Below are 24,122 nucleotides of genomic sequence, written 5' to 3'. Positions count from 1 at the left end.
AATTTCCTCTTAATTCTTTGACTTATAAAGTGGAATAGGAAATGGGAGTGTAGTTTAATTGTTTATTTCTTTTTATTTTGAATCCTTGTTTTAAAGTGGAAAGGGAAGGGGTGGTTTTAATCGTTGGACTGTTTTAATAAAATTGTTGGGGCGTGAGCGGACGGAATTTAATCGAAAAGACCGAGTTCTAATTGGAAAAGAATTCATAATCTTATCAAGAAAATAATTGAAGCCTTAGGAAGCATGCATCTTATCTAGTGCTTGATTCCTTATGTTGATATAGGTGTTATTTAATATCTAAAGGTGATGTCTTGGCTGCTAAACGTGATACCAAGGGGAAGAATATAGTTGGGAATTAAGCGCTTCGAGGTGGGCTTTCTTTAAATAAGGACGTTGTCCTAAATGCTTTTATCAATGGGATGAAATTTGTGTTTATCATGCCTTGTTAAATTTTAACGTGCCTATCTGAGATGGCTGTTGCCATTTATTGTTTAAATCGAATTCGGGTCCTTGTAGGGCCGCAAACCCTACTTGGATTAGTGTACACCTATGGTAGACCGTGTGTCAGCGTAATGGTTGGCCGGTCTAGTGGCTTAGTTTGTGGCCACATTCCAAGCCATGTATGAGCAGATATGGTAAACGTCTATGGGAAAATGACTGATCAGTCGACTTTTGACAATGGATATGATTTTTAGTGCCTCGGGCCTTTTCAAAATTTAAAACCCCGATGGTTACTAATTGGCATGATAAATATTATTTTTGTAACTTGTTTTCGGCATAGTCCACTGAGTATTTTTATAGTACTCAGCCCTGCATGTGTTTTCCTTATGTGCAGGTTGAGCGGCGACGGGCACTTGCTGGTGTTGAGCACAATTAAAGTTTGAGTCTTATTGCTTATCGTTAAACTTTGGGTGGTGTTGTGTCTTCATACACACGCCGCTCCTCTTCAACGCTTCCGCTGGGAATTTACTTTTACTCATTGCTCGTTTAACTTTGAACCCGTTTATCTTTGAGAATTTAATATTTTTGGATAATGTCAAACTCTTGTCGTTTCTTTTTGAATACTCACTTTTGGTCAAACTTTTATTGAAAACCCTAGTCTTATTCTTTGTCTGTTTTAAACTTCTTTAAATCGCGACCACTCGTATTTATTGACCCTAAGGGGCGGTCGTGACAGTTTGGTATCACAGCCTCAAGACTTTGAATAAGTGCAATAAAAATACAGTAGAGAGGGGAGGGAAGCCGATGGTTTCTAGAGAAGGATTTTTCATTCTGTTTTGTTTATTTTTGAATAGGGAGTATTTAGTGATAAAGTAGTGAATTTATTATTTAAAATGGGGTTTCATACGTGTTTTAAAATGGGAGTGCCTAATTTCCTCTTAATTCTTTGACTTATAAAGTGGAATAGGAAATGGGAGTGTAGTTTAATTGTTTATTTCTTTTTATTTTGAATCCTTGTTTTAAAGTGGAAAGGGAAGGGGTGGTTTTAATCGTTGGACTGTTTTAATAAAATTGTTGGGGCGTGAGCGGACGGAATTTAATCGAAAAGACCGAGTTCTAATTGGAAAAGAATTCATAATCTTATCAAGAAAATAATTGAAGCCTTAGGAAGCATGCATCTTATCTAGTGCTTGATTCCTTATGTTGATATAGGTGTTATTTAATATCTAAAGGTGATGTCTTGGCTGCTAAACGTGATACCAAGGGGAAGACTATAGTTGGGAATTAAGCGCTTCGAGGTGGGCTTTCTTTAAATAAGGACGTTGTCCTAAATGCTTTTATCAATGGGATGAAATTTGTGTTTATCATGCCTTGTTAAATTTTAACGTGCCTATCTGAGATGGCTGTTGCCATTTATTGTTTAAATCGAATTCGGGTCCTTGCAGGGCCGCAAACCCTACTTGGATTAGTGTACACCTATGGTAGACCGTGTGTCAGCGTACGGGTTGGCCGGTCTAGTGGCTTAGTTTGTGGCCACATTCCAAGCCATGTATGAGCAGATATGGTAAACGTCTATGGGAAAATGACTGATCAGTCGACTTTTGACAATGGATATGATTTTTGTGCCTCGGGCCTTTTCAAAATTTAAAACCCCGATGGTTACTAATTGGCATGATAAATATTATTTTTGTAACTTGTTTTCGGCATAGTCCACTGAGTATTTTTATAGTACTCAGCCCTGCATGTGTTTTCCTTATGTGCAGGTTGAGCGGCGACGGGCACTTGCTGGTGTTGAGCACAATTAAAATTTGAGTCTTATTGCTTATCGTTAAACTTTGGGTGGTGTTGTGTCTTCATACACACGCCGCTCCTCTTCAACGCTTCCGCTGGGAATTTACTTTTACTCATTGCTCGTTTAACTTTGAACCCGTTTATCTTTGAGAATTTAATATTTTTGGATAATGTCAAACTCTTGTCGTTTCTTTTTGAATACTCACTTTTGGTCAAACTTTTATTGAAAACCCTAGTCTTATTCTTTGTCTGTTTTAAACTTCTTTAAATCGCGACCACTCGTATTTATTGACCCTAAGGGGCGGTCGTGTCAGTTTGGTATCAGAGCCTCAGTTCTTTCCGCTCTGGATCCAAGAGTCTTTTTGAGTTATAGTCTACCCTTATATCGATAGACTAAAATATTAAACGTCAAATGCTCAACACCACAACTCGTCACGCCCAACCACGAAAGAAGAGGTAAAAATAATTTTGGTGACTTTTGAAATGAATTACTGAATTTTTGGAATTTTGATGGAAAATGATCTCCTTGTGAAAAAGGCGATTTTGATTTTGGAAAATGTGAAGTAAATGCCATGGCTTTTGGAAAATGTTGTGAAGATATGAAATGAGAGATACTATGTGATTATGAAATTGCTTTTGCTTAATCATGAAGCATGATGGTGTTGAATGTGATGGATATTAAACTGTGAATGTGATCGTATTGCTTGAGGAGGGGATTTGTTATTACATCTTTGGACTTCGAACTTAACTTGAGGAAACATACATGTTGATTACTTGAACAACGAAGATTCTTATGCATACATTGTTGAAATTACATGATTTTTATTTGTGAAACGCAAAGTATGATGCATGTTGATTGTGATCATTTGATTATGATGGATAGTAAATGCATGTTTTTTTTGGAATACAACTCCTATGGGCGATGGACTTGTGCTTTGGGACTATACATAGTTACAAAATGCATGGTAGATAATTTCGCGACTATAATAAATGTGGAGGCGTGAAATGCCTAATACGAGGCAAGGAGACTACGGGAACCAAGAAGTATCTCTACCGCAACAACTATGAGCAAGAAGCTGACGTAATGCGATTCGACGAAATGCGAAAACAAAATCCGCAAACCATTCAACCTTGAAAACAAAATTTTTATTCATAACGGGACACTACTTCGATACCCTATCTTGTTTATATATATATCCATCTTCATATGAATCGTACTCTTAGCATCCTTGTGAGCCATATCCTCTTTGTTTCTTATCTATTCTTGAGTTGACGTTTTGAGCCACTCACCTAGAGACAATGATTCGTGGAAGTGATTGTTTTGTCCATTGCTTTCACTCGACTATTTACCATTATCCTTTCACGTTTTGTTTTTCCACTTTCCCCCTTCGTTGTGATTGATACTAAGACATCTTGGAGGCAACGTTTTGATATACTATGGGAAATTCTCATCTCTTTCTATCCCATCGTGCAATGATCTGTTACTTCACTTTTACTATCTTATTGAACAATTATCTTTATTATTCCATTGTGCAATTGCCTACTGCTATCTTATTGCGCAATTGTATTCTCTCATTCTATTTTACAAGTGTCTTTCTCTATCTTATTGTACAACTGCCTTTTGCCTTGCTATGTTATTTTACTGTCCTATTTCTACAATTGTCCCTTGATCCCTACTTAGGAGATAATGCATAACTTTTCCACTATACTACATGACTATTGCTGGACTTTGAATAAGTGCAATAATAACTCGTGTGATAATAAATCAGAATGCCGCCAAGACGAAACGTAAGACGTGAGAACCCGGAGCCTACCCCTCAGACGATGGAAGAAGAAAGTGTGACACAACCAATGCCGCCACCACCACCTCCTCCACCCCTGGTAGACCGGGAAGTTGTGAAAATGTTCCTAGAACAAAAACCTCCCGTCTTCGATGGAATGGGAGAGCCGGCAAAGGCCGAAACTTGGATACGCGCATTGGAGCGCACTTTCAAAGTTCTAGTGTGCAACGATAAGGAGCGAATGACTTGTGTGACCTACCAACTAACTGGGTCGGCCGACTTCTGGTGGGTACCAAGATGAAGACCATGCCACGAGATCAAGTGGATAGGATGACGTGGGAGGATTTCAAGACAGAAATATACAACAAATACATACCAAAGGGCTACCGAAAAGTAAAGGCGGCTGAGTTTTACAACTTAACCCAAGGGCGCATGTCTGTGACTGAATATGATCGCGCGCTATGCGACATGACTCAGTATGCACCTGAACAAGTTGATACCGACGAGAAGCTGGCTGATAAGTTCCGTGAGGGTCTAAGGCATGAGATAAAGATGGCGTTGGCTGTTTGTGGGAAACTTACATATGCAGAAGCATTGACCCTTGCACTAGATGTTGAGGCAGCTATGCCCAAGGAGAAGGTGACGAGGAACACTACATTGGCACTACCTCCACCACAGCATTCTCGAGAGAAGAGAAAACGGGGTGGAAATAGGACATCCTATGAAGACAAGAGATACCAGCCCACCCAAAACCGACCACAGTATGGGGGAGGACAAACTTCATCGAGCCAGAGGGGTGATTTTCGACCCAAACCACCACAATGCAATGTGTGCTCCAAATATCATTTCGGAGAGTGTAGAATGCAGAACACTACCAAGTACTTTAACGGTGGAGGATAAGAGGAAAGAATTGTGCCCTGAAATTTTCACTTGAGGATAGCAAATTTCGGGACGAAATTTTTATTAAGGTTGGTAGAATGTAACGCCCCACTTTTTGAACCCTAAAGTGCTCGCATTTATTTCTTTTAATGCCGTGAAGCCCGTTAATTAAATGACAAGTGGAATTGTTATGTATTTTCATTGAGACCTAATTTGATTCGGAGTTGTGAGTACGGATTTTCTGAGTCGACTTCGTTGAATATGTGACGTGGCTATTTTTGAATAATACATGTGCGGTGAATTTAATGATTTTCGGATAATTGATAATTTGTTATGAGAGCTCGAGAATGGTGATAGTAAAATCACAATGTGAATTTAATTAAATCCTTTTCTTGAGGATTATTTATTGGACTCAATTCCATGTTGGATCCTATAAATTAAATAAATAAGTCCGATCTTAATTACGGGCTACACAATTTAAAAAAAAAAAAAATACCGGTGCTTGAAGCCCAAATTAATTTTAATCAAAACCCTACTCCTTTCCTTGGTCACCAAGACTTTCCTTGGTTACTTCTAATAACAGAATATGTAAATAAGAGATATGGCACAGATCTCCCCTCCTTCACGCGCCGCCTCCTTATTCTGCAAATCTCGTTCCAAAATTTCTTCCGTCATTGCAGAAGGAAGTATTCATTATTTTATTTAGCAAACAAACTTCCAAATCTCCTTCCTCCCACACCACGTTTCTCCTTGGCAATCTGCAAGGAAATCTTTCCAAAATTTAAACCGCATTCAATTGAAATCAATCATCCAATTATTCTCAATATAAACCCATGGTTATATAAACCCCATACCCTAATCTCTCATTCTCAAACAAATACGCAGCTACTCTTTTCTCACCTTTGAATCACCAGAACGGCGGAGGGAGCAGTAGGGAGGAGTTCAACTTCTTTCCTGACCAAATCTCAATTTCACCATGGTATATATCCTTCCATGTTCCTCCCTTGTTTTTCTTCATAAGGTAAATTCACGTTTTCAATCGGAACCATTTTTCTGACAGAAATTAGGAACCAAATCCAGAAAGGGGGAGAACTAGAAGCTTCAATCTTTTGCCTAATCCGATTCATTCAGTGAAGGTATAAACCTCTCCGTTTCTCTAAATTTTCCAAACATCAAGCCTATCTCTTTGTTGCATCAATCGGAACTCAAAATTGAATTAAACTGAAGCATACTAACTAAAGCATCAACTTTGATTCACAAAATAAAATTTAGAACTTACCTGTGGTTTCTTCGGGGCGAAACGGGGGCGAGATCGACGCCGTTGGAGCGGCGACGCAGCGGCTGCTGCGGCGCCGAGCGACGGCGGTGGATGTGGCGGCAAACAGGAGAAACCGGCGGATTCTGTTTCGGGGGATCGGATTGGATTTAATCTGCCTTTCTTTTCCATTTTCTGTTTTGAAGAAATACAGTAGAGAGGGGAGGGAAGCCGATGGTTTCTAGAGAAGGATTTTTCATTCTGTTTTGTTTATTTTTGAATAGGGAGTATTTAGTGATAAAGTAGTGAATTTATTATTTAAAATGGGGTTTCATACGTGTTTTAAAATGGGAGTGCCTAATTTCCTCTTAATTCTTTGACTTATAAAGTGGAATAGGAAATGGGAGTGTAGTTTAATTGTTTATTTCTTTTTATTTTGAATCCTTGTTTTAAAGTGGAAAGGGAAGGGGTGGTTTTAATCGTTGGACTGTTTTAATAAAATTGTTGGGGCGTGAGCGGACGGAATTTAATCGAAAAGACCGAGTTCTAATTGGAAAAGAATTCATAATCTTATCAAGAAAATAATTGAAGCCTTAGGAAGCATGCATCTTATCTAGTGCTTGATTCCTTATGTTGATATAGGTGTTATTTAATATCTAAAGGTGATGTCTTGGCTGCTAAACGTGATACCAAGGGGAAGAATATAGTTGGGAATTAAGCGCTTCGAGGTGGGCTTTCTTTAAATAAGGACGTTGTCCTAAATGCTTTTATCAATGGGATGAAATTTGTGTTTATCATGCCTTGTTAAATTTTAACGTGCCTATCTGAGATGGCTGTTGCCATTTATTGTTTAAATCGAATTCGGGTCCTTGTAGGGCCGCAAACCCAACTTGGATTAGTGTACACCTATGGTAGACCGTGTGTCAGCGTACGGGTTGGCCGGTCTAGTGGCTTAGTTTGTGGCCACATTCCAAGCCATGTATGAGCAGATATGGTAAACGTCTATGGGAAAATGACTGATCAGTCGACTTTTGACAATGGATATGATTTTTAGTGCCTCGGGCCTTTTCAAAATTTAAAACCCCGATGGATACTAATTGGCATGATAAATATTATTTTTGTAACTTGTTTTCGGCATAGTCCACTGAGTATTTTTATAGTACTCAGCCCTGCATGTGTTTTCCTTATGTGCAGGTTGAGCGGCGACGGGCACTTGCTGGTGTTGAGCACAATTAAAATTTGAGTCTTATTGCTTATCGTTAAACTTTGGGTGGTGTTGTGTCTTCATACACACGCCGCTCCTCTTCAACGCTTCCGCTGGGAATTTACTTTTACTCATTGCTCGTTTAACTTTGAACCCGTTTATCTTTGAGAATTTAATATTTTTGGATAATGTCAAACTCTTGTCGTTTCTTTTTGAATACTCACTTTTGGTCAAACTTTTATTGAAAACCCTAGTCTTATTCTTTGTCTGTTTTAAACTTCTTTAAATCGCGACCACTCGTATTTATTGACCCTAAGGGGCGGTCGTGACAGTTTGGTATCACAGCCTCAAGACTTTGAATAAGTGCAATAAAAATACAGTAGAGAGGGGAGGGAAGCCGATGGTTTCTAGAGAAGGATTTTTCATTCTGTTTTGTTTATTTTTGAATAGGGAGTATTTAGTGATAAAGTAGTGAATTTATTATTTAAAATGGGGTTTCATACGTGTTTTAAAATGGGAGTGCCTAATTTCCTCTTAATTCTTTGACTTATAAAGTGGAATAGGAAATGGGAGTGTAGTTTAATTGTTTATTTCTTTTTATTTTGAATCCTTGTTTTAAAGTGGAAAGGGAAGGGGTGGTTTTAATCGTTGGACTGTTTTAATAAAATTGTTGGGGCGTGAGCGGACGGAATTTAATCGAAAAGACCGAGTTCTAATTGGAAAAGAATTCATAATCTTATCAAGAAAATAATTGAAGCCTTAGGAAGCATGCATCTTATCTAGTGCTTGATTCCTTATGTTGATATAGGTGTTATTTAATATCTAAAGGTGATGTCTTGGCTGCTAAACGTGATACCAAGGGGAAGACTATAGTTGGGAATTAAGCGCTTCGAGGTGGGCTTTCTTTAAATAAGGACGTTGTCCTAAATGCTTTTATCAATGGGATGAAATTTGTGTTTATCATGCCTTGTTAAATTTTAACGTGCCTATCTGAGATGGCTGTTGCCATTTATTGTTTAAATCGAATTCGGGTCCTTGCAGGGCCGCAAACCCTACTTGGATTAGTGTACACCTATGGTAGACCGTGTGTCAGCGTACGGGTTGGCCGGTCTAGTGGCTTAGTTTGTGGCCACATTCCAAGCCATGTATGAGCAGATATGGTAAACGTCTATGGGAAAATGACTGATCAGTCGACTTTTGACAATGGATATGATTTTTGTGCCTCGGGCCTTTTCAAAATTTAAAACCCCGATGGTTACTAATTGGCATGATAAATATTATTTTTGTAACTTGTTTTCGGCATAGTCCACTGAGTATTTTTATAGTACTCAGCCCTGCATGTGTTTTCCTTATGTGCAGGTTGAGCGGCGACGGGCACTTGCTGGTGTTGAGCACAATTAAAATTTGAGTCTTATTGCTTATCGTTAAACTTTGGGTGGTGTTGTGTCTTCATACACACGCCGCTCCTCTTCAACGCTTCCGCTGGGAATTTACTTTTACTCATTGCTCGTTTAACTTTGAACCCGTTTATCTTTGAGAATTTAATATTTTTGGATAATGTCAAACTCTTGTCGTTTCTTTTTGAATACTCACTTTTGGTCAAACTTTTATTGAAAACCCTAGTCTTATTCTTTGTCTGTTTTAAACTTCTTTAAATCGCGACCACTCGTATTTATTGACCCTAAGGGGTGGTCGTGACAGTTTGGTATCACAGCCTCAAGACTTTGAATAAGTGCAATAAAAATACAGTAGAGAGGGGAGGGAAGCCGATGGTTTCTAGAGAAGGATTTTTCATTCTGTTTTGTTTATTTTTGAATAGGGAGTATTTAGTGATAAAGTAGTGAATTTATTATTTAAAATGGGGTTTCATACGTGTTTTAAAATGGGAGTGCCTAATTTCCTCTTAATTCTTTGACTTATAAAGTGGAATAGGAAATGGGAGTGCAGTTTAATTGTTTATTTCTTTTTATTTTGAATCCTTGTTTTAAAGTGGAAAGGGAAGGGGTGGTTTTAATCGTTGGACTATTTTAATAAAATTGTTGGGGCGTGAGCGGACGGAATTTAATCGAAAAGACCGAGTTCTAATTGGAAAAGAATTCATAATCTTATCAAGAAAATAATTGAAGCCTTAGGAAGCATGCATCTTATCTAGTGCTTGATTCCTTATGTTGATATAGGTGTTATTTAATATCTAAAGGTGATGTCTTGGCTGCTAAACGTGATACCAAGGGGAAGACTATAGTTGGGAATTAAGCGCTTCGAGGTGGGCTTTCTTTAAATAAGGACGTTGTCCTAAATGCTTTTATCAATGGGATGAAATTTGTGTTTATCATGCCTTGTTAAATTTTAACGTGCCTATCTGAGATGGCTGTTGCCATTTATTGTTTAAATCGAATTCGGGTCCTTGCAGGGCCGCAAACCCTACTTGGATTAGTGTCCACCTATGGTAGACCGTGTGTCAGCGTACGGGTTGGCCGGTCTAGTGGCTTGGTTTGTGGCCACATTCCAAGCCATGTATGAGCAGATATGGTAAACGTCTATGGGAAAATGACTGATCAGTCGACTTTTGACAATGGATATGATTTTTAGTGCCTCGGGCCTTTTCAAAATTTAAAACCCCGATGGTTACTAATTGGCATGATAAATATTATTTTTGTAACTTGTTTTCGGCATAGTCCACTGAGTATTTTTATAGTACTCAGCCCTGCATGTGTTTTCCTTATGTGCAGGTTGAGCGGCGACGGGCACTTGCTGGTGTTGAGCACAATTAAAGTTTGAGTCTTATTGCTTATCGTTAAACTTTGGGTGGTGTTGTGTCTTCATACACACGCCGCTCCTCTTCAACGCTTCCGCTGGGAATTTACTTTTACTCATTGCTCGTTTAACTTTGAACCCGTTTATCTTTGAGAATTTAATATTTTTGGATAATGTCAAACTCTTGTCGTTTCTTTTCGAATACTCACTTTTGGTCAAACTTTTATTGAAAACCCTAGTCTTATTCTTTGTCTGTTTTAAACTTCTTTAAATCGCGACCACTCGTATTTATTGACCCTAAGGGGCGGTCGTGACAGTTTGGTATCACAGCCTCAAGACTTTGAATAAGTGCAATAAAAATACAGTAGAGAGGGGAGGGAAGCCGATGGTTTCTAGAGAAGGATTTTTCATTCTGTTTTGTTTATTTTTGAATAGGGAGTATTTAGTGATAAAGTAGTGAATTTATTATTTAAAATGGGGTTTCATACGTGTTTTAAAATGGGAGTGCCTAATTTCCTCTTAATTCTTTGACTTATAAAGTGGAATAGGAAATGGGAGTGCAGTTTAATTGTTTATTTCTTTTTATTTTGAATCCTTGTTTTAAAGTGGAAAGGGAAGGGGTGGTTTTAATCGTTGGACTATTTTAATAAAATTGTTGGGGCGTGAGCGGACGGAATTTAATCGAAAAGACCGAGTTCTAATTGGAAAAGAATTCATAATCTTATCAAGAAAATAATTGAAGCCTTAGGAAGCATGCATCTTATCTAGTGCTTGATTCCTTATGTTGATATAGGTGTTATTTAATATCTAAAGGTGATGTCTTGGCTGCTAAACGTGATACCAAGGGGAAGACTATAGTTGGGAATTAAGCGCTTCGAGGTGGGCTTTCTTTAAATAAGGACGTTGTCCTAAATGCTTTTATCAATGGGATGAAATTTGTGTTTATCATGCCTTGTTAAATTTTAACGTGCCTATCTGAGATGGTTGTTGCCATTTATTGTTTAAATCGAATTCGGGTCCTTGCAGGGCCGCAAACCCTACTTGGATTAGTGTCCACCTATGGTAGACCGTGTGTCAGCGTACGGGTTGGCCGGTCTAGTGGCTTAGTTTGTGGCCACATTCCAAGCCATGTATGAGCAGATATGGTAAACGTCTATGGGAAAATGACTGATCAGTCGACTTTTGACAATGGATATGATTTTTAGTGCCTCGGGCCTTTTCAAAATTTAAAACCCCGATGGTTACTAATTGGCATGATAAATATTATTTTTGTAACTTGTTTTCGGCATAGTCCACTGAGTATTTTTATAGTACTCAGCCCTGCATGTGTTTTCCTTATGTGCAGGTTGAGCGGCGACGGGCACTTGCTGGTGTTGAGCACAATTAAAATTTGAGTCTTATTGCTTATCGTTAAACTTTGGGTGGTGTTGTGTCTTCATACACACGCCGCTCCTCTTCAACGCTTCCGCTGGGAATTTACTTTTACTCATTGCTCGTTTAACTTTGAACCCGTTTATCTTTGAGAATTTAATATTTTTGGATAATGTCAAACTCTTGTCGTTTCTTTTTGAATACTCACTTTTGGTCAAACTTTTATTGAAAACCCTAGTCTTATTCTTTGTCTGTTTTAAACTTCTTTAAATCGCGACCACTCGTATTTATTGACCCTAAGGGGTGGTCGTGACAGTTTGGTATCACAGCCTCAAGACTTTGAATAAGTGCAATAAAAATACAGTAGAGAGGGGAGGGAAGCCGATGGTTTCTAGAGAAGGATTTTTCATTCTGTTTTGTTTATTTTTGAATAGGGAGTATTTAGTGATAAAGTAGTGAATTTATTATTTAAAATGGGGTTTCATACGTGTTTTAAAATGGGAGTGCCTAATTTCCTCTTAATTCTTTGACTTATAAAGTGGAATAGGAAATGGGAGTGCAGTTTAATTGTTTATTTCTTTTTATTTTGAATCCTTGTTTTAAAGTGGAAAGGGAAGGGGTGGTTTTAATCGTTGGACTATTTTAATAAAATTGTTGGGGCGTGAGCGGACGGAATTTAATCGAAAAGACCGAGTTCTAATTGGAAAAGAATTCATAATCTTATCAAGAAAATAATTGAAGCCTTAGGAAGCATGCATCTTATCTAGTGCTTGATTCCTTATGTTGATATAGGTGTTATTTAATATCTAAAGGTGATGTCTTGGCTGCTAAACGTGATACCAAGGGGAAGACTATAGTTGGGAATTAAGCGCTTCGAGGTGGGCTTTCTTTAAATAAGGACGTTGTCCTAAATGCTTTTATCAATGGGATGAAATTTGTGTTTATCATGCCTTGTTAAATTTTAACGTGCCTATCTGAGATGGCTGTTGCCATTTATTGTTTAAATCGAATTCGGGTCCTTGCAGGGCCGCAAACCCTACTTGGATTAGTGTCCACCTATGGTAGACCGTGTGTCAGCGTACGGGTTGGCCGGTCTAGTGGCTTGGTTTGTGGCCACATTCCAAGCCATGTATGAGCAGATATGGTAAACGTCTATGGGAAAATGACTGATCAGTCGACTTTTGACAATGGATATGATTTTTAGTGCCTCGGGCCTTTTCAAAATTTAAAACCCCGATGGTTACTAATTGGCATGATAAATATTATTTTTGTAACTTGTTTTCGGCATAGTCCACTGAGTATTTTTATAGTACTCAGCCCTGCATGTGTTTTCCTTATGTGCAGGTTGAGCGGCGACGGGCACTTGCTGGTGTTGAGCACAATTAAAGTTTGAGTCTTATTGCTTATCGTTAAACTTTGGGTGGTGTTGTGTCTTCATACACACGCCGCTCCTCTTCAACGCTTCCGCTGGGAATTTACTTTTACTCATTGCTCGTTTAACTTTGAACCCGTTTATCTTTGAGAATTTAATATTTTTGGATAATGTCAAACTCTTGTCGTTTCTTTTCGAATACTCACTTTTGGTCAAACTTTTATTGAAAACCCTAGTCTTATTCTTTGTCTGTTTTAAACTTCTTTAAATCGCGACCACTCGTATTTATTGACCCTAAGGGGCGGTCGTGACAGTTTGGTATCACAGCCTCAAGACTTTGAATAAGTGCAATAAAAATACAGTAGAGAGGGGAGGGAAGCCGATGGTTTCTAGAGAAGGATTTTTCATTCTGTTTTGTTTATTTTTGAATAGGGAGTATTTAGTGATAAAGTAGTGAATTTATTATTTAAAATGGGGTTTCATACGTGTTTTAAAATGGGAGTGCCTAATTTCCTCTTAATTCTTTGACTTATAAAGTGGAATAGGAAATGGGAGTGCAGTTTAATTGTTTATTTCTTTTTATTTTGAATCCTTGTTTTAAAGTGGAAAGGGAAGGGGTGGTTTTAATCGTTGGACTATTTTAATAAAATTGTTGGGGCGTGAGCGGACGGAATTTAATCGAAAAGACCGAGTTCTAATTGGAAAAGAATTCATAATCTTATCAAGAAAATAATTGAAGCCTTAGGAAGCATGCATCTTATCTAGTGCTTGATTCCTTATGTTGATATAGGTGTTATTTAATATCTAAAGGTGATGTCTTGGCTGCTAAACGTGATACCAAGGGGAAGACTATAGTTGGGAATTAAGCGCTTCGAGGTGGGCTTTCTTTAAATAAGGACGTTGTCCTAAATGCTTTTATCAATGGGATGAAATTTGTGTTTATCATGCCTTGTTAAATTTTAACGTGCCTATCTGAGATGGCTGTTGCCATTTATTGTTTAAATCGAATTCGGGTCCTTGCAGGGCCGCAAACCCTACTTGGATTAGTGTCCACCTATGGTAGACCGTGTGTCAGCGTACGGGTTGGCCGGTCTAGTGGCTTAGTTTGTGGCCACATTCCAAGCCATGTATGAGCAGATATGGTAAACGTCTATGGGAAAATGACTGATCAGTCGACTTTTGACAATGGATATGATTTTTAGTGCCTCGGGCCTTTTCAAAATTTAAAACCCCGATGGTTACTAATTGGCATGATAAATATTATTTTTGTAACTTGTTTTCGGCATAGTCCACTGAGTATTTTTATAGTACTCAGCCCTGCATGTGTTTTCCTTATGTGCAGGTTGAGCGGCGACGGGCACTTGCTGGTGTTGAGCACAATTAAAATTTGAGTCTTATTGCTTATCGTTAAACTTTGGGTGGTGTTGTGTCTTCATACACACGCCGCTCCTCTTCAACGCTTCCGCTGGGAATTTACTTTTACTCATTGCTCGTTTAACTTTGAACCCGTTTATCTTTGAGAATTTAATATTTTTGGATAATGTCAAACTCTTGTCGTTTCTTTTTGAATACTCACTTTTGGTCAAACTTTTATTGAAAACCCTAGTCTTATTCTTTGTCTGTTTTAAACTTCTTTAAATCGCGACCACTCGTATTTATTGACCCTAAGGGGCGGTCGTGACAGTTTGGTATCACAGCCTCAAGACTTTGAATAAGTGCAATAAAAATACAGTAGAGAGGGGAGGGAAGCCGATGGTTTCTAGAGAAGGATTTTTCATTCTGTTTTGTTTATTTTTGAATAGGGAGTATTTAGTGATAAAGTAGTGAATTTATTATTTAAAATGGGGTTTCATACGTGTTTTAAAATGGGAGTGCCTAATTTCCTCTTAATTCTTTGACTTATAAAGTGGAATAGGAAATGGGAGTGCAGTTTAATTGTTTATTTCTTTTTATTTTGAATCCTTGTTTTAAAGTGGAAAGGGAAGGGGTGGTTTTAATCGTTGGACTATTTTAATAAAATTGTTGGGGCGTGAGCGGACGGAATTTAATCGAAAAGACCGAGTTCTAATTGGAAAAGAATTCATAATCTTATCAAGAAAATAATTGAAGCCTTAGGAAGCATGCATCTTATCTAGTGCTTGATTCCTTATGTTGATATAGGTGTTATTTAATATCTAAAGGTGATGTCTTGGCTGCTAAACGTGATACCAAGGGGAAGACTATAGTTGGGAATTAAGCGCTTCGAGGTGGGCTTTCTTTAAATAAGGACGTTGTCCTAAATGCTTTTATCAATGGGATGAAATTTGTGTTTATCATGCCTTGTTAAATTTTAACGTGCCTATCTGAGATGGCTGTTGCCATTTATTGTTTAAATCGAATTCGGGTCTTTGCAGGGCCGCAAACCCTACTTGGATTAGTGTCCACCTATGGTAGACCGTGTGTCAGCGTACGGGTTGGCCGGTCTAGTGGCTTGGTTTGTGGCCACATTCCAAGCCATGTATGAGCAGATATGGTAAACGTCTATGGGAAAATGACTGATCAGTCGACTTTTGACAATGGATATGATTTTTAGTGCCTCGGGCCTTTTCAAAATTTAAAACCCTGATGGTTACTAATTGGCATGATAAATATTATTTTTGTAACTTGTTTTCGGCATAGTCCACTGAGTATTTTTATAGTACTCAGCCCTGCATGTGTTTTCCTTATGTGCAGGTTGAGCGGCGACGGGCACTTGCTGGTGTTGAGCACAATTAAAATTTGAGTCTTATTGCTTATCGTTAAACTTTGGGTGGTGTTGTGTCTTCATACACACGCCGCTCCTCTTCAACGCTTCCGCTGGGAATTTACTTTTACTCATTGCTCGTTTAACTTTGAACCCGTTTATCTTTGAGAATTTAATATTTTTGGATAATGTCAAACTCTTGTCGTTTCTTTTTGAATACTCACTTTTGGTCAAACTTTTATTGAAAACCCTAGTCTTATTCTTTGTCTGTTTTAAACTTCTTTAAATCGCGACCACTCGTATTTATTGACCCTAAGGGGCGGTCGTGACAGTTTGGTATCACAGCCTCAAGACTTTGAATAAGTGCAATAAAAATACAGTAGAGAGGGGAGGGAAGCCGATGGTTTCTAGAGAAGGATTTTTCATTCTGTTTTGTTTATTTTTGAATAGGGAGTATTTAGTGATAAAGTAGTGAATATATTATTTAAAATGGGGTTTCATACGTGTTTTAAAATGGGAGTGCCTAATTTCCTCTTAATTCTTTGACTTATAAAGTGGAATAGGAAATGGGAGTGCAGTTTAATTGTTTATTTCTTTTTATTTTGAATCCTTGTTTTAAAGTGGAAAGGGAAGGGGTGGTTTTAATCGTTGGACTATTTTAATAAAATTGTTGGGGCGTGAGCGGACGGAATTTAATCGAAAAGACCGAGTTCTAATTGGAAAAGAATTCATAATCTTATCAAGAAAATAATTGAAGCCTTAGGAAGCATGCATCTTATCTAGTGCTTGATTCCTTATGTTGATATAGGTGTTATTTAATATCTAAAGGTGATGTCTTGGCTGCTAAACGTGATACCAAGGGGAAGACTATAGTTGGGAATTAAGCGCTTCGAGGTGGGCTTTCTTTAAATAAGGACGTTGTCCTAAATGCTTTTATCAATGGGATGAAATTTGTGTTTATCATGCCTTGTTAAATTTTAACGTGCCTATCTGAGATGGCTGTTGCCATTTATTGTTTAAATCGAATTCGGGTCCTTGCAGGGCCGCAAACCCTACTTGGATTAGTGTCCACCTATGGTAGACCGTGTGTCAGCGTACGGGTTGGCCGGTCTAGTGGCTTGGTTTGTGGCCACATTCCAAGCCATGTATGAGCAGATATGGTAAACGTCTATGGGAAAATGACTGATCAGTCGACTTTTGACAATGGATATGATTTTTAGTGCCTCGGGCCTTTTCAAAATTTAAAACCCTGATGGTTACTAATTGGCATGATAAATATTATTTTTGTAACTTGTTTTCGGCATAGTCCACTGAGTATTTTTATAGTACTCAGCCCTGCATGTGTTTTCCTTATGTGCAGGTTGAGCGGCGACGGGCACTTGCTGGTGTTGAGCACAATTAAAATTTGAGTCTTATTGCTTATCGTTAAACTTTGGGTGGTGTTGTGTCTTCATACACACGCCGCTCCTCTTCAACGCTTCCGCTGGGAATTTACTTTTACTCATTGCTCGTTTAACTTTGAACCCGTTTATCTTTGAGAATTTAATATTTTTGGATAATGTCAAACTCTTGTCGTTTCTTTTTGAATACTCACTTTTGGTCAAACTTTTATTGAAAACCCTAGTCTTATTCTTTGTCTGTTTTAAACTTCTTTAAATCGCGACCACTCGTATTTATTGACCCTAAGGGGCGGTCGTGACAGTTTGGTATCACAGCCTCAAGACTTTGAATAAGTGCAATAAAAATACAGTAGAGAGGGGAGGGAAGCCGATGGTTTCTAGAGAAGGATTTTTCATTCTGTTTTGTTTATTTTTGAATAGGGAGTATTTAGTGATAAAGTAGTGAATTTATTATTTAAAATGGGGTTTCATACGTGTTTTAAAATGGGAGTGCCTAATTTCCTCTTAATTCTTTGACTTATAAAGTGGAATAGGAAATGGGAGTGCAGTTTAATTGTTTATTTCTTTTTATTTTGAATCCTTGTTTTAAAGTGGAAAGGGAAGGGGTGGTTTTAATCGTTGGACTATTTTAATAAAATTGTTGGGGCGTGAGCGGACGGAATTTAATCGAAAAGACCGAGTTCTAATTGGAAAAGAATTCATAATCTTATCAAGAAAATAATTGAAGCCTTAGGAAGCATGCATCTTATCTAGTGCTTGATTCCTTATGTTGATATAGGTGTTATTTAATATCTAAAGGTGATGTCTTGGCTGCTCAACGTGATACCAAGGGGAAGACTATAGTTGGGAATTAAGCGCTTCGAGGTGGGCTTTCTTTAAATAAGGACGTTGTCCTAAATGCTTTTATCAATGGGATGAAATTTGTGTTTATCATGCCTTGTTAAATTTTAACGTGCCTATCTGAGATGGCTGTTGCCATTTATTGTTTAAATCGAATTCGGGTCCTTGCAGGGCCGCAAACCCTACTTGGATTAGTGTCCACCTATGGTAGACCGTGTGTCAGCGTACGGGTTGGCCGGTCTAGTGGCTTGGTTTGTGGCCACATTCCAAGCCATGTATGAGCAGATATGGTAAACGTCTATGGGAAAATGACTGATCAGTCGACTTTTGACAATGGATATGATTTTTAGTGCCTCGGGCCTTTTCAAAATTTAAAACCCTGATGGTTACTAATTGGCATGATAAATATTATTTTTGTAACTTGTTTTCGGCATAGTCCACTGAGTATTTTTATAGTACTCAGCCCTGCATGTGTTTTCCTTATGTGCAGGTTGAGCGGCGACGGGCACTTGCTGGTGTTGAGCACAATTAAAATTTGAGTCTTATTGCTTATCGTTAAACTTTGGGTGGTGTTGTGTCTTCATACACACGCCGCTCCTCTTCAACGCTTCCGCTGGGAATTTACTTTTACTCATTGCTCGTTTAACTTTGAACCCGTTTATCTTTGAGAATTTAATATTTTTGGATAATGTCAAACTCTTGTCGTTTCTTTTTGAATACTCACTTTTGGTCAAACTTTTATTGAAAACCCTAGTCTTATTCTTTGTCTGTTTTAAACTTCTTTAAATCGCGACCACTCGTATTTATTGACCCTAAGGGGCGGTCGTGACAGTTTGGTATCACAGCCTCAAGACTTTGAATAAGTGCAATAAAAATACAGTAGAGAGGGGAGGGAAGCCGATGGTTTCTAGAGAAGGATTTTTCATTCTGTTTTGTTTATTTTTGAATAGGGAGTATTTAGTGATAAAGTAGTGAATTTATTATTTAAAATGGGGTTTCATACGTGTTTTAAAATGGGAGTGCCTAATTTCCTCTTAATTCTTTGACTTATAAAGTGGAATAGGAAATGGGAGTGCAGTTTAATTGTTTATTTCTTTTTATTTTGAATCCTTGTTTTAAAGTGGAAAGGGAAGGGGTGGTTTTAATCGTTGGACTATTTTAATAAAATTGTTGGGGCGTGAGCGGACGGAATTTAATCGAAAAGACCGAGTTCTAATTGGAAAAGAATTCATAATCTTATCAAGAAAATAATTGAAGCCTTAGGAAGCATGCATCTTATCTAGTGCTTGATTCCTTATGTTGATATAGGTGTTATTTAATATCTAAAGGTGATGTCTTGGCTGCTCAACGTGATACCAAGGGGAAGACTATAGTTGGGAATTAAGCGCTTCGAGGTGGGCTTTCTTTAAATAAGGACGTTGTCCTAAATGCTTTTATCAATGGGATGAAATTTGTGTTTATCATGCCTTGTTAAATTTTAACGTGCCTATCTGAGATGGCTGTTGCCATTTATTGTTTAAATCGAATTCGGGTCCTTGCAGGGCCGCAAACCCTACTTGGATTAGTGTCCACCTATGGTAGACCGTGTGTCAGCGTACGGGTTGGCCGGTCTAGTGGCTTGGTTTGTGGCCACATTCCAAGCCATGTATGAGCAGATATGGTAAACGTCTATGGGAAAATGACTGATCAGTCGACTTTTGACAATGGATATGATTTTTAGTGCCTCGGGCCTTTTCAAAATTTAAAACCCTGATGGTTACTAATTGGCATGATAAATATTATTTTTGTAACTTGTTTTCGGCATAGTCCACTGAGTATTTTTATAGTACTCAGCCCTGCATGTGTTTTCCTTATGTGCAGGTTGAGCGGCGACGGGCACTTGCTGGTGTTGAGCACAATTAAAATTTGAGTCTTATTGCTTATCGTTAAACTTTGGGTGGTGTTGTGTCTTCATACACACGCCGCTCCTCTTCAACGCTTCCGCTGGGAATTTACTTTTACTCATTGCTCGTTTAACTTTGAACCCGTTTATCTTTGAGAATTTAATATTTTTGGATAATGTCAAACTCTTGTCGTTTCTTTTTGAATACTCACTTTTGGTCAAACTTTTATTGAAAACCCTAGTCTTATTCTTTGTCTGTTTTAAACTTCTTTAAATCGCGACCACTCGTATTTATTGACCCTAAGGGGCGGTCGTGACAGTTTGGTATCACAGCCTCAAGACTTTGAATAAGTGCAATAAAAATACAGTAGAGAGGGGAGGGAAGCCGATGGTTTCTAGAGAAGGATTTTTCATTCTGTTTTGTTTATTTTTGAATAGGGAGTATTTAGTGATAAAGTAGTGAATTTATTATTTAAAATGGGGTTTCATACGTGTTTTAAAATGGGAGTGCCTAATTTCCTCTTAATTCTTTGACTTATAAAGTGGAATAGGAAATGGGAGTGCAGTTTAATTGTTTATTTCTTTTTATTTTGAATCCTTGTTTTAAAGTGGAAAGGGAAGGGGTGGTTTTAATCGTTGGACTATTTTAATAAAATTGTTGGGGCGTGAGCGGACGGAATTTAATCGAAAAGACCGAGTTCTAATTGGAAAAGAATTCATAATCTTATCAAGAAAATAATTGAAGCCTTAGGAAGCATGCATCTTATCTAGTGCTTGATTCCTTATGTTGATATAGGTGTTATTTAATATCTAAAGGTGATGTCTTGGCTGCTAAACGTGATACCAAGGGGAAGACTATAGTTGGGAATTAAGCGCTTCGAGGTGGGCTTTCTTTAAATAAGGACGTTGTCCTAAATGCTTTTATCAATGGGATGAAATTTGTGTTTATCATGCCTTGTTAAATTTTAACGTGCCTATCTGAGATGGCTGTTGCCATTTATTGTTTAAATCGAATTCGGGTCCTTGCAGGGCCGCAAACCCTACTTGCATTAGTGTCCACCTATGGTAGACCGTGTGTCAGCGTACGGGTTGGCCGGTCTAGTGGCTTGGTTTGTGGCCACATTCCAAGCCATGTATGAGCAGATATGGTAAACGTCTATGGGAAAATGACTGATCAGTCGACTTTTGACAATGGATATGATTTTTAGTGCCTCGGGCCTTTTCAAAATTTAAAACCCTGATGGTTACTAATTGGCATGATAAATATTATTTTTGTAACTTGTTTTCGGCATAGTCCACTGAGTATTTTTATAGTACTCAGCCCTGCATGTGTTTTCCTTATGTGCAGGTTGAGCGGCGACGGGCACTTGCTGGTGTTGAGCACAATTAAAATTTGAGTCTTATTGCTTATCGTTAAACTTTGGGTGGTGTTGTGTCTTCATACACACGCCGCTCCTCTTCAACGCTTCCGCTGGGAATTTACTTTTACTCATTGCTCGTTTAACTTTGAACCCGTTTATCTTTGAGAATTTAATATTTTTGGATAATGTCAAACTCTTGTCGTTTCTTTTTGAATACTCACTTTTGGTCAAACTTTTATTGAAAACCCTAGTCTTATTCTTTGTCTGTTTTAAACTTCTTTAAATCGCGACCACTCGTATTTATTGACCCTAAGGGGCGGTCGTGACAGTTTGGTATCACAGCCTCAAGACTTTGAATAAGTGCAATAAAAATACAGTAGAGAGGGGAGGGAAGCCGATGGTTTCTAGAGAAGGATTTTTCATTCTGTTTTGTTTATTTTTGAATAGGGAGTATTTAGTGATAAAGTAGTGAATTTATTATTTAAAATGGGGTTTCATACGTGTTTTAAAATGGGAGTGCCTAATTTCCTCTTAATTCTTTGACTTATAAAGTGGAATAGGAAATGGGAGTGCAGTTTAATTGTTTATTTCTTTTTATTTTGAATCCTTGTTTTAAAGTGGAAAGGGAAGGGGTGGTTTTAATCGTTGGACTATTTTAATAAAATTGTTGGGGCGTGAGCGGACGGAATTTAATCGAAAAGACCGAGTTCTAATTGGAAAAGAATTCATAATCTTATCAAGAAAATAATTGAAGCCTTAGGAAGCATGCATCTTATCTAGTGCTTGATTCCTTATGTTGATATAGGTGTTATTTAATATCTAAAGGTGATGTCTTGGCTGCTAAACGTGATACCAAGGGGAAGACTATAGTTGGGAATTAAGCGCTTCGAGGTGGGCTTTCTTTAAATAAAGACGTTGTCCTAAATGCTTTTATCAATGGGATGAAATTTGTGTTTATCATGCCTTGTTAAATTTTAACGTGCCTATCTGAGATGGCTGTTGCCATTTATTGTTTAAATCGAATTCGGGTCCTTGCAGGGCCGCAAACCCTACTTGGATTAGTGTCCACCTATGGTAGACCGTGTGTCAGCGTACGGGTTGGCCGGTCTAGTGGCTTGGTTTGTGGCCACATTCCAAGCCATGTATGAGCAGATATGGTAAACGTCTATGGGAAAATGACTGATCAGTCGACTTTTGACAATGGATATGATTTTTAGTGCCTCGGGCCTTTTCAAAATTTAAAACCCCGATGGTTACTAATTGGCATGATAAATATTATTTTTGTAACTTGTTTTCGGCATAGTCCACTGAGTATTTTTATAGTACTCAGCCCTGCATGTGTTTTCCTTATGTGCAGGTTGAGCGGCGACGGGCACTTGCTGGTGTTGAGCACAATTAAAATTTGAGTCTTATTGCTTATCGTTAAACTTTGGGTGGTGTTGTGTCTTCATACACACGCCGCTCCTCTTCAACGCTTCCGCTGGGAATTTACTTTTACTCATTGCTCGTTTAACTTTGAACCCGTTTATCTTTGAGAATTTAATATTTTTGGATAATGTCAAACTCTTGTCGTTTCTTTTTGAATACTCACTTTTGGTCAAACTTTTATTGAAAACCCTAGTCTTATTCTTTGTCTGTTTTAAACTTCTTTAAATCGCGACCACTCGTATTTATTGACCCTAAGGGGCGGTCGTGACACCACCTCCTTCGTGCACAACAACGTACGAAACAGCAGCATGATAAACATCGCTCGGAGAGGAAGTTTTCAATAGGTGATTGGGTATATTTGAAACTCCATCCATATAGGCAGAACACACTTCGTGACCGTCAATTCCAGAAGCTGAGCCCTCGCTACTTTGGTCCTTTTAAGGTAGTGGATAAAATTGGTGAAGTTGCCTACAAACTGCAGCTACCGGCCGACTGCAAGATCCATCCTGTTTTTCACGTCTCGTAGTTAAAGAGGAATATGGGGCCTTTACATCAGCTTCATGGCTCTCTACCTACAGTGGGAAACTCAACTTAACATTTCTGGAGCCTGTGCAGATTCTGGAACGCAGATTGGTGAAACAGGGCAACCGTCCGGCTACGTAGGTCCTTGTTCATTGGGCTAATTCCTTCCCAGAAGACGCCACGTGGGAGTACTTGCATAATCTGCAGGAGAGGTTTCCTCATTTTAAACCTTGAGGTCAAGGTTGATTTTGAGGAGGGGAGATTTGATACGTGGAAGAGCTTCTCAATAAGCGCACGAGGGAATCAAGCTAAATAAGTGTGTATGGTTACATACACACGTGGATTGAATGGGATGAAATCACGCCGTGAGCGCGGAATAGAGAATAGTTAGTTAGTTAAATCGTTGCTTAGCTGTGATGTAGAGTACGCATGCTCCTTATATGAGCTGCATTTTCCTATTGTATTATTTTCATGATTTGGGAATTAATGCAAACTTCCCCTTCTTCCTCTCGTATACTTTCCCCGTGTAGCTCTATTCGCGTAGGTGCAATCCCGGTGGCCGTTCCTATCTCCGGCAACCCCGATCCTGTCCCACAATACGTTCCCTCTGAAGACAGTCGTTGGCTATTTCTTTGTTCTGGTGGATGCCTACATGGTCAGTCTGCTCATCTCCTCAGCCCTTGCCACCGCCGCCTCCCTCGCCTCATTCTGTCATCTATCCTTTCGCGTCACATGCTTGACGCTCCATCGGCGTGTAGGCTGAGCTTCTGCAGCCTTTTCTTCTCTCACCGGCACGGTCGTCTTTGGCCTACATGGCCAACATAGGTTTGGAGAGGAATTGTTCGGTCGCATAATTCTCTCCCCCTCGGCCGGACAAACCGAAAACTCCATCTTCTTTGCATCATCAGCTGAACCGGAATCGGTACTCTCCTCTCCTGATTTTGAGGCTGCTGCGGCGATAGTTTCAAGCCGAGGGTTTGGATGCTGGTTGTGGAGCGTCTCACTCCATTGTTAAGATAGGGGAATCATCCGGTCGCATGCCTTAATCTCCCCCTCGGTCGGACGTTTCTTGAATACGGATTTTATCTCCGGATATAGGGCTAGCTTGTCGGGCTGTCT

At 38.7% G+C, this 24,122-nt stretch overlaps 1 pseudogene; it reads left to right on the top strand.

Annotated features, from left to right (window-relative positions):
- The window catches only part of LOC125194813 (3-ketoacyl-CoA synthase 4-like), a 46,267-nt pseudogene that overhangs the window by 19,833 nt on the left and 2,312 nt on the right, over nt 1–24,122 (top strand).

Source organism: Salvia hispanica, chromosome 4 (genome assembly GCF_029641045.1).
Source record: "Salvia hispanica isolate PSC_SH4W2 chromosome 4, Shi_PSC_v1, whole genome shotgun sequence".
NCBI lineage: Eukaryota > Viridiplantae > Streptophyta > Magnoliopsida > Lamiales > Lamiaceae > Salvia > Salvia hispanica.
This window is presented reverse-complemented; position numbering and strand designations above follow the sequence as displayed.